This window comes from Kogia breviceps, chromosome 5 (genome assembly GCF_026419965.1).
Source record: "Kogia breviceps isolate mKogBre1 chromosome 5, mKogBre1 haplotype 1, whole genome shotgun sequence".
Lineage (NCBI taxonomy): Eukaryota > Metazoa > Chordata > Mammalia > Artiodactyla > Physeteridae > Kogia > Kogia breviceps.
In genome coordinates this window covers 128,853,018-128,864,328 of record NC_081314.1, presented here as the reverse complement: position 1 = coordinate 128,864,328, position 11,311 = coordinate 128,853,018, and the positions used below count along the sequence as shown (strand labels likewise).

Genomic DNA, 11,311 nt, shown 5'->3' with positions numbered 1-11,311 from the left:
AAGAAAGTGGAAAACTGATAGAATCAGAAAGAAGGTACTAGATTGGATTCAATGGTTCCGGCATGATTTGGCTTCGTGACAGACAGTACACCGCTAAAGTTATCCCCAACATTCTCTTTAGTTCCTTCCTCTTCATATACCATATTCAAGGCCAAAATAATAATGGGCTGCAATTAGGGTTTGAAATATAAAGTCCCAGGTTTTAGCATAGTTGAAGAAAAAAAAAAAACTACTTTTGCAGTCTATTGCCAGTTTTACTTTATCCTCAGTTAATGACCTTGTCTCACATTTCATAGAATAAATATCATTCATCAAACAATAATCACTACTTAACCGCACCCCCAAATCTACAAATTTGCTGTTCTTTGCTACTTCTTTCCTCCTCTTAACAGAAGATCAAAAGCTCCCCTTGTGCTTTCTCCCTTTTCAGGAATGGCTTTCATTAATTATTCCCTCCTGCTCTTGCACATCGAACCCTCCTTTCTATGGGATCATCCTAGCAGCCTGTGGACAAGTGATACTGTCTCTCCTTATAAAGCAAACTAAAGTTGTCCTGACCCTATTTCCAGCTCCTGTCAGTAAGTTTATTCCCTAGAACATGTAAACTTCCTCAGAGAGTGGTGTCCTGTGACTTCTCTACTTCACCACCTTGCTTCTACCTCACAGCCAATTCCAATCATGTTTTGATATATACGTAGCCCCTGAAAAAGTGGTTCTTATTAACGTTTTCTGGCGTTCCAAGTTCCTAAGTCTCATATGTGTTTTTCTCTTCTTATCTCGCTTTACCTCCCACAGAATTCTACAGAGTTGATCACTCCTACTTTTTTTTTTTTTTTAACATCTTTATTGGAGTATAATTGTTTTACAATAGTGTGTTAGTTTTTCCTTTACAACAAACTGAATCAGTTATACATATACATATGTTCCCATATCTCTTCCCTCTTGCATTACCCTCTCTCCCACCCTCCCTATCCCACCCCTCTAGGTGGTCACAAAGCACAGAGGTGGATCACTCCTACTTTAAAAAAAAAAAAAAATGTAGTTCACAATGCTTTGTTAGTTGCAGGTGTACAGCAAAGTGATTCAGTTTTTTTTATATATACGTATTCTTTTTCAGAATCTTTTCCATTATGGTTTATTATAAGATATTGAATATATTTCCCTGTGCTATACAGTAGGTCCTTGTTGTTTATCTATTTATATCTACTAGTGTGTATCTGTTAATTCTGAATTCCTAATTTATCCCTTCCCCCACCCCTGCTTTCCCCATTGGTGACTGTTAGATTGTTTTCCACGTCTGTGACTCTAGTTCTTTTCTGTTAAGTTCATGTGTATCACTTTCTTAGATTCCACATATAAGTGATAATGATATTTGTCTTTCTCTGACTTCCCTTAATACGATAACGTCTAGTTCCATCCATGTTGCTGCGAATGGCATTATTTCATAACTCTTTACAAATACATTTTTATTCTTTTTTTCCCCCTTTCACACTGCTACTTCTTCCCTCAACTCTGCCACCCCTTCTCAGAAGACTTGACTGGCCTCTCCTACTCTATCTGTCCTCTAACTGGTAAAGTTCCTTAGGAATCAAGACTGGGTAGTCTTTGCTTCAAATGCTAAAATCCATGTTTCAAGCAGTCCCATCATTTCTGTGGTTCTCCATACAAAGTAGAGGTTAATTTCTGTCTTTTTCTCATGAATCTCATCGGTGAGTCCTAGATAAGTATATTTATTTGTGATTGTTATTTCCACGTGGATGCACATTTTTTCTGAGAAGAGAGTGGTGGCCTTGACTTCTGAAGATGTAGGTTTGGGGATAGCTACTACCTGGAACATATTCAATACTTGTCTCCATTCTTCACCTGCCTAATTCACTCAACTTTTAGGTCTCAGCTTTCTACTCCTCCCATCAAGAAATGTAATTTTTTTTTTTTTTTTTTTTTTTTTTTTTTTTTTTTTTTTTTTTTTTTGCGGTACGCGGGCCTCTCACTGTTGTGTGGCTCACGGGCCCAGCCACTCCAGGGCATGTGGGATCTTCCCGGACAGGGGCACGAACCCGCGTCCCCTGCATCGGCAGGCGGACTCTCAACCACTGCGCCACCAGGGAAGCCCCCAAGAAATGTAATTTGATTATTTGATTTCTGCCGGTATTCTGTGTGTTTCCTCCACAAGGCATATGCCTTGTGTACATGTTCAAGCCCAGCATATGTCATGGGACAGATCAGGGTCTCAGTAAATCCTCTTAAAATAAAGTTAATATTTTTTTACTGTAAACTCAATTCTAGTGCTCAGATGGGGAAAAAGCAGGAGGGGAGTATTTAGCCATGTTAATAAAAGTATTATAAATCAGTGAAGAGAAAAATGCATCATGCTTCTTAATAGAGTGTTGCAACATAAAAATTCAAAAACTTTTTCTCTACAATTTCACTGTCATTTACTTGATACACAGTAGTGTGAGTATGATTTAATATATATTTTGCACACTGTCACATTCAGAATTTCCTTTTATATTTATTATTTTTAGTTTTAATATATTTTAAAATACTTTATTGTCAGGATGTATTCTGATTTTAAGAGATAAATACATTTTAAAATTAAGTTCAATTTACACAAAATTGTCTTATCTTTGGCTGTTATTTTGATAACTAAGAGAGCTTAGTAACTTAGTTACTTAAAAAGAATAGGGGCTCCCCTGGTGGCACAGTGGTTGAGAGTTCGCCTGCCGATGCAGGGCACACGGGTTCATGCCCCGGTCTCGGAAGATCCCACATGCCGCGGAGCGACTGGGCCCGTGAGCCATGGCTGCTGAGCCTGCGCGTCTGAAGCCTGTGCTCTGCATACCGCAAAAAAAAAAAAAGAAAAGCAAATAAGCCAAATGTTAACATTTTAAAAGCATAAACAAAAGGCGGTTATCCTCTGTCTGGTTTAAAATATGTCACTTCTTTTTTATGAAAGTAGATTAGTGGCTCTTCTTATAGCATCACTGAAGAAAAGTTTCATGTTGACCAAGATTAGCTCCAAATACAGTCCAAGTTGGTAGAACTAAAATATTTATGATTAATATCTAAAAGTTCAACCCCTTTGAATTATAAGTTCAGCATATGAAGAAATTTCTTTTAAAATATGAAGAGATAACTTGCTCTATTTTATAAATATTCGGCACAATATAAGGAGAAATCACTACTTAAAAATATTCATCGCATTGTGTTTTTCTTTATTTGTGGTGTGTACAGAGTAATAAAGATGAGAAATCCTTGGTCAAGGGGTTAGAAGAATTAGTTTTTGAGATTGACTTTGATTCTAACCAGTCATACAATCGAAGCCAAGTCACTTACTCATTTGGCGGCTTAATATCCTCATCTGTAAAATGAAAGTGATGATGAAACTGATGATTACTGGCACAGTTGTCAGCTAAAATTCCTTATTAGGTGAAAATCACAAACTCACAGATTCAACAAGCTAAACAAATGCTAACGGAGACAAAACTAATCTAGACTGTCAGAAAACAAATCAGTGGTTGCCTAGAGCAAGGGGTGGGTGAGACATTGCCTGTAAATGCAGCAACAGGGAGTTTTCAAATCAATGAAAATAATCTGAAACTTTATAGGAGTAATATTCCTGCAAGTAAGTATATGTGTCAAAACTTAATGAACAGATTACTTAAAATAGCTGCATCTTATTACATATGTATTATACCTCAATAAAGTTGATTTTTAAAGGGGTGTGGGAATGAATCAGTAAGTAGTAATATGAAATACCCAAAATAATACTATACCAAGAATTTCATTAATGCACCTTCTTCATAGCTAAGGCTCAGTGATTTAGTATATTAGTCTAAATTCTCCTACTCAAAATGTATATACAATTTATAAAGAAGTGAAGGCAGCTTTTAAGCCAGAATTATTACAGATACTGTCACTCTTTTTTCACTCTAAATTGTTCAATCTTTAATTTCACATGCCAAAAATATGTAGTGAATTTATTGCCCAGAACAGATTTTTCCCCATGTTGGCTTAGCACTCTTCTCAAAATTAGCAAATTCTGCTATACCATAATATTTCTTATAATCAAGTGGATGTTTAAAATATTTAACATAAGGGTATATAATTTAGAATTATAAAGAACATATGCATGTGGAAGTTAATAAAAGAACACATTAGTTAATTAAAGCCACCCTTTTAAGAACAGTGTGTGCTGAATAAGGTTCTACAAATCTAAGTTAAATAAGATTGCCCTAAGATTTCATTTCATCAACACCTCCATGTTTGAGAGCAAAATCTGTTTTCCTGAACTTATAAGTCAATATGTTTGTGGTTAGCATTCTAGTGTAAGTGGAGGCAAGGTCTCAGATATTATAGAAAAAATACAAAGATAAGATATGAAATCAGGCTTTTAAAGAAAAAGTAAAGAGCTATGTATTTAACAATCCATCTTCAAACATGTAACAAACAATGTACTGGATGAATGTAAGATAGTGTTTAGAAATATAAGGAAAAATGGGCAAACTATATCATATATATAATTGACCATTGTTACTTGATTTTATAATCAATGATCAAAATATGCAGGAAATCATTTTTATCAAATTTTAAAAATTTTAATTTTAAAATAAATGTCACTTGCCTGGCATTCCATCTACAGTTGACATTGAATCTGCCGTGATGTGACTAGTTGTTTACAGACAGTACTGTTTGAGATTCAAACTATAAACAGGACACTCCCTCATGTTGTCTTTCAGGTCATACATCCTGTGACTCTCTGATTTTCCTTGTGTATTACACTATACAGTGGTGACGTGTTTATCAAAGTGCTTAGGTACAACAATGATCTTTTCCATAAAAATACACAGATATAGATTAACTTGCCAAGGTCATACAGCAGGTTTATAACAGAACCAGGATTAAAACTCCCAGAGTTCCTCACCAGTTATAGCAATCTTGTTGCAACATTCCTGTAAGTTTGTAGCCTAGATCTACAGTAAAATTTATTTGAGCTCACACAAACTCAGAATGAAGGCGCCCCATGTCCATTTTAAACCTGAAAAGAGTATTTTTTTAAGTTGAAAAAGATCAGATGTGATGTTTTTAATTGAGTAAAATCCATTAAAACATTGAACTATAAACTGATTTTAGAAATTCTGATTTAAACTTTACCATGTGATTTAGAAAACTTGAGGATTTGCCTAAATATAAGAAAGTGTGATATGTTGTCTTAGTCTGTTCAGGTTGTTATAACAGAAATCATAGGTTGGGTGAATTATAAACAAAAGAAATTTATTTCTCACAGTTATGGAGGCTGGAAAGTTTAAGAACAAGGCACACAGATTCAGTGTCTGGTGAGAGCTTGTTCCCTGGTTCATAGACTATCTTTTCATTGAGTCCTCACATGGCAGAAAAGATACAAGAGCTCTCTGGGGTCTCTTTTATAAGGGCACTAATCCCATTCATGTGTGCTGCACTCTCATGACTTCATCATTCCCAAATACCCACCTCAAAATACTACTGGGGATTATGTTTCAATATATGCATCTGAGGATACATAAACATTCAGTCCATAACATAAGTGAAAATCAATATTTATTTTATATAAATAAGTACTTCCACATGACTTAGACTGCACAAATATTAAAAATAAAAAGAACATATATTTGTAAGTTATTGAGGAATATATTTCATGTATAGGCAGTAGCAATTTAGCCCAATGGTGGAATGACTTGTATTGGAAATATAAGCTATACTCCATAGGCAATAGAGAGTTCAAATATGCAAATGGGCTAATTTGTTTTGTTCATCAGTATTAAGAATTAGCTAGCAAGGCCAGTTTTCAGGAATATTGGGAAAACAGGACATTATTGCAATTACCCAAATGAGGAATGCTGAGGACATATGTAGAATTTGCAACATTTGTAATAGAGGCAGTAAGTAGCTTGGAATTAATGTGACATATCAGAGATACAATAATATATCCTTGTAGCTGAGAAATAAAGAAGGTTGAAGAGGAGAAATGGCTAGGCAATGATATCAAGATTTTTGTCTTGAACGCCCTGGAAAATGGTGACATGATGAGCCAAGTTGAGGTCTCATTGGAAAATGAAGGATATTAAAAAATGAATGGACAAACTTATTTAGAGATATGTTTAACTTTTAACAGGTTGAATTATAGTCTAGCGGGATATTCACACTAAATTTTGGCAGGCAATTTGAAATATGAATTTATAGATTCAGAATAAATGCTGGAGCTGAAGTAGCAATCATCCATGCAGAGATTTTAAACAAATGCCTAGTAATGGGTTATATAACTAGAGTTGGAAATTATAGTGAAAAAGAGAGAGAGAAGAAGAGGAAGGAGAAGAAGAAGGAGGACGAGGAGAAGGAGAAGAAGAAGAGGAAGAAAAAAAGATGGAGGAGAGCGAGGGAGAAGGGGAGAGGAGGGAGGAAGGAAGATGATTGAACTATGAAGGAAAGCTATATTTATAGAATATTTCCCAAATGTTTAATGAAGAAAGGTGTTATTGACATGTTTGTTTGGATATATAGATAGCAGAAGTATGTGATGACTGACAAAATTATTAACTCTTTCATTTTCCAAAAGTATAAAATACAGCATATTTTTGGTAATAACATCCCCAGTCAGATGAATACTGAATACGTGCTGTACCCAAGGCAAGAAGTAAAGAAGATTAGCGGAAATGAATAGTCACTATTTCTGATGATTCCTTCCACGGGAAAGGCCCTCCCTTAACATAAAGATCTTATTTTCTTTCCATCCCTCATCTATTCCTCCCTTTGAAAGATGACGTGCTCGATCTGATTAGTTAATTTGTGACAAGGAATTGGGCATGTGCAGCTTGGTACCATTCCCAATGTGGTATCTGCCCACCTGCTGGTACCCCCATCTCTGTGCATGCAGATGTGACTGAGAAATCCTTCCTTAGGGAATAAATGAACAATGTCCAACAACAATTAAAAATACACAGGATCCTGGAAAAAGTGAACTTAATTTAGGATATGGTAGAGGGAAATTCCTAGGATGATGACAGGAAAAATTCAAAGGACAACAGCTATGCAATTTCCTACAAAGTCACAAGTCCAGTTTGGAATGAGAGGATGGAGGGTTCCAGAAAAGAAGTCTCAAAGGGACAAAAAAAAAAAAAAATATATATATATATATATATATATATATATATATATATATAAAATAGATTATCTGGTAGATTTGATTGTTGCAAAATCAGTTTGAGAGGTGTTTTACTAAGTTGTTGGATGTTATGTTGGAGGTTTTACAAAACGATTAGATTAGAACAAAAAAGCCCTGCAAATTTTAAAAATAAGAAGATTGTTAATTAATACTTGGGGAAAAAAAGGCTGCAGGAAAACATATATGTGACAAAAATATACTCCTTATCACTGAATAATATTTACACAGTCATAAGAGGTCTCCAATTGAAATATAATTTACCACAGATGTTTGAAATATATAAAAAGAATTTTGGAAAAAACCCTGAGAGTGAGTGGGGGTAAATATATAAGTAATCAGCATCTTTCATAGAAAATCAGTAGATATAAGTAAGAAAGCAAAAACATGAAGCATTATAGAGAAAATAGAGGTAAGTACCAAAAAAAAAAAAAAAAAAAACCGGAAAGTGTTGAAAAGTGGGCTCAACAGATCAATCAAAGGGTAAAGGAATTACATACAGAAGATGGTATTTTTTGTTATTTTTAATTCTCAGTTTTCTGTATTGTATTTTATATCATGTTCCTTTATAATTTTGATAAAGGAATTTTTAGGCAACACAACCTCTTTAGTTAACAGAGGTTGCATGCAACTGTCAACATTTTGAGTTATTTGAATCAAGTAGAGATAACATAACCATCTATAATAGGTACTAAAAAATAAAATAAAGATAATTGCCTGTAAAGTAATATTTTTAAATAGATGTAAATGCTGAGAGTAAGTTCGATTCGTGACAAGTTTTCTCGTTTGTTAAGGACAGAAATACTTGATTCAGAGGAGGGGAAATACGGAAAGTACAGTGGAGAAAGGAAGTAGTTTCTTCAACAATCATTCTGGGAGCTAGACTTATTTAAAAGAGAATATAGGCAACCAACATTTTCATAGGCAAGAGGTTGATCATTAACAAAAAAAGTTGCACCTGAGTGATATTATCTTCATGAATTAAGCTAAAGGTAAAGGTGGGGAGGAGGAGAGTCAATGAGAAGAGGTGCTATTTAGGGTCAGTGAGGAGAGAAATGATGTTTTGCAATACCTACCAAAGAACGGAAGATAATCTTTGCCACAGGACCAGACCATTTATCTGATGTATTTAATTATATGTGGATTTTAGAAACTGACATCAGTTTAGCTTAAAATACAGCTTTCTTAGCAGCAAATATTTTTCAGTGCCAACCATCATTTACTCATTCAACCCTGTCCCAGGGCCAGGTCCTCTAGCAGACTATTAGGATAAACCAGTGGTGGTGGCTGCAGGCCAGATAATCTGGAAGCTCAATAAAACTAAATCACTTCTTGTTTTTTTAATTGCTTACACTTCTATGCTCCCCTACCTGGGTCCTCTGTCCACAGCACAGACCTCAGACATGGCAGCCCAGGGCGCTATGAATAGGACACTGTAACCACCAATCTTCTAAAAGGATAGGCCCCAGGTCACTGCTGCTGTATTTTATTGATCAAAGCAGCACTGTTTCAGTAACATAGAGGATTCAATTCCATCTCTCACTGGGTGGTGTGGTACATGCACAAAGAGGGCAGGAATTTATGGAGGACAAATTTTTAAGATACATCAATGTCAGTTGTGTTGAAATAATTTTTTAGACTAGTTTGAAATTACTCATAATTTTACAAATAAATGACTAAAAAGTTTACTTCTAAGGAACTTTGAGAAACTGTATGAGCAGGAATGAGAATAGTCTGCAAATGATAACATGGTCCAAGCTATGAACATTTTTATAAAATGATAAAAATGGGACTCACGAAGAGGAATATTTGAATAGGACATTTGAAAGGATAATAAAAACAACCAGGACTAAAGAGAGAGACTCTTCTTGAACAGTTTCTGAAGTAGAAAGTACTAGAAGTTGAGAAAACAACCCATTGGTGAGCTGGTAAATGTTTAAAAACTGGCAGTCTGGGAAAAATAGAATCTTGATTTGTAGGATTTGCATATTTCTATGTGTTTGTGTTATAGTCCAACCATGATTTATTTCCACCTAGTAACCTGCTTGTAAAATTTTGCTGAAATTGAATAATAAACTCTTGAGAGCTAATAATAACCAGCACCAGCATACCACTGTAGTAAATCCAATGGTAGGTATTTGGGTTTATCATATATATTGTTGAGGTATAAGAAGTTATATTATTGTATATAATATGTACATGAATATATTTCATCTTTTCAGTAAGTTTTTTAATCATTAAAAGACAAACTTCTGTACCTTTCATAAGTAACTAGGGCAATAGTCTAAGAAATTTTGTAGAGAGAGATGTGGACTCTTTAGACCATAATAAAAATAATATCCACTTGCCCAGAGACAACATAAGTATATTCACTTAGTAAGTTTTAAACAACATTTACAAGAATTCTCATGAATTCGAGTTGTTTTAAATATTTTTTAAAATATATAAAATAATGTGTTAAGTTGTAAAAGAGTTATATATTATGGCACTGCTTTGTAGAAAATTTATTCTCCTGAATAACTGAAAGATTCAAAACCTCTGGCAAGAATTGACTAATTAACTGAAATTCATATGTATGCAATCAACTGTATTTGAGACATATAATATTTAATTGGTGAGAAAAAGCTAAATGCCAGCTCCATGGACAGTTTTCCAGAGCACAGAAAATTACTTGAATTAATCTAGATTCCAACTTTTGGAGCCCTTGCAACAAGAAAAAAAAAAAGTTAACCACTAGTGGCTAAAATATAATTACCATTTATTATGTCATTAAGAGTGGTTTTTTTTTTTCCTAAACACCTGTGTTGCACCTGTTTATGTTAAGAAACTGTATTTCCACTCTGAATACAACACAATCCAACCTTGGCAAAATAATACATGTCTCTACGTAACACGTTGCAACTCATTTGGTAAATTTCCTTAAAGTTGAACTTTTTGAACTTCCGTGATACCTTTTACAGTTGGCAAACTATTTCCTCTATTTTTTTGGGGGGGGTACACGGGCCTCTCACTGTTGTGGCCTCTCCCGTTGCGGAGCACAGGCTCCGGACGCGCAGGCTCAGCGGCCATGGCTCACGGGCCCAGCCGCTCCACGGCACGTGGGATCCTCCCGGACCAGGGCAAGAACCCACGTCCTCTGCATTGGCAGGCGGACTCTCAACCACTGTGCCAGCAGGGAAGCCCTATTTCCTCTATTTTTAATCAAGGTTCTTTGAACTATATGTGTCCTTGATTTTCAAGGTATCGACAGAAATTCTTTTTTTTTTTGACTATTACATAATTTTACGTAACAAAAAAGTTCAGTAAGAAAATGTACATGACCCAATTTTCATCGTAGTAAAATGTGGAGAGGGGTCACGTGGAAGCAGTTGATTTCCCTGGTGAAGACAGCCATTGTTCATACGCCTTCCAAGGCTTCTAACACGATGATACTATTTCCTTGTATTACCACCATTCCAATATTATTCTGTTGCCCACTAGTTGCTATCTCCACTCATTCATCTATCACAAGATTCATAAAGGGATCAAATCCCCTCAATATTCCTTGGACATGTCTGCCACCATTTAATTTTAATGATAACTTCTTGTCCATAAATTTATTCAAATCGGGAGGGTGAGCTTTGCTCATGATGTCTACTCGACGAGCTCAAAGATGCCTCTAAAAGGAATTCTAATTGTCCCTCATGCTCCAGCAGTTACAGCAATTCTTTACTAAAAGTAGAAAAAAAAAATGTTTTCTTTATCCCTGGCTGAGGTAATGTATACAAATAAAATGTGATATATAGTTCTGTTATAGCTAAGAAAATGTGGTATATTAAATAACTTGTGATTAGTTGTTACAGTAAGATAAATTTCCATAAAATTACAGAGGAAATGCTTACACAATTAAAAATTGTCAGAAGCATCAGCTCTTATATTTTCAGTCCAAATTGAAAGTCAGTGTAAAAGAAATCACATTGGGTCTCCTCCTCTCTGCTACAAAATCCTATTAGAAAAAATTAAGAAGTCCCAGTCTTAAAAATTGTTTCCAATCTGCGTATGTGTGTGTGTGTGTGTGTGTGTCTGCCTTCATATTGTTGACCTGAAATAAATAGATTGCTAGATATTTCTCCAACA

The 11,311-nt window shown here is 35.0% G+C and overlaps 1 pseudogene; it reads right to left on the bottom strand.

The window, feature by feature from the left end:
- Positions 1–10,592: 10,592 nt before the first annotated feature.
- LOC131757465 (small nuclear ribonucleoprotein G pseudogene) lies at positions 10,593–10,823 on the bottom strand (annotated as a pseudogene).
- Between the last annotated feature and the right edge of the window lie 488 nt (positions 10,824–11,311).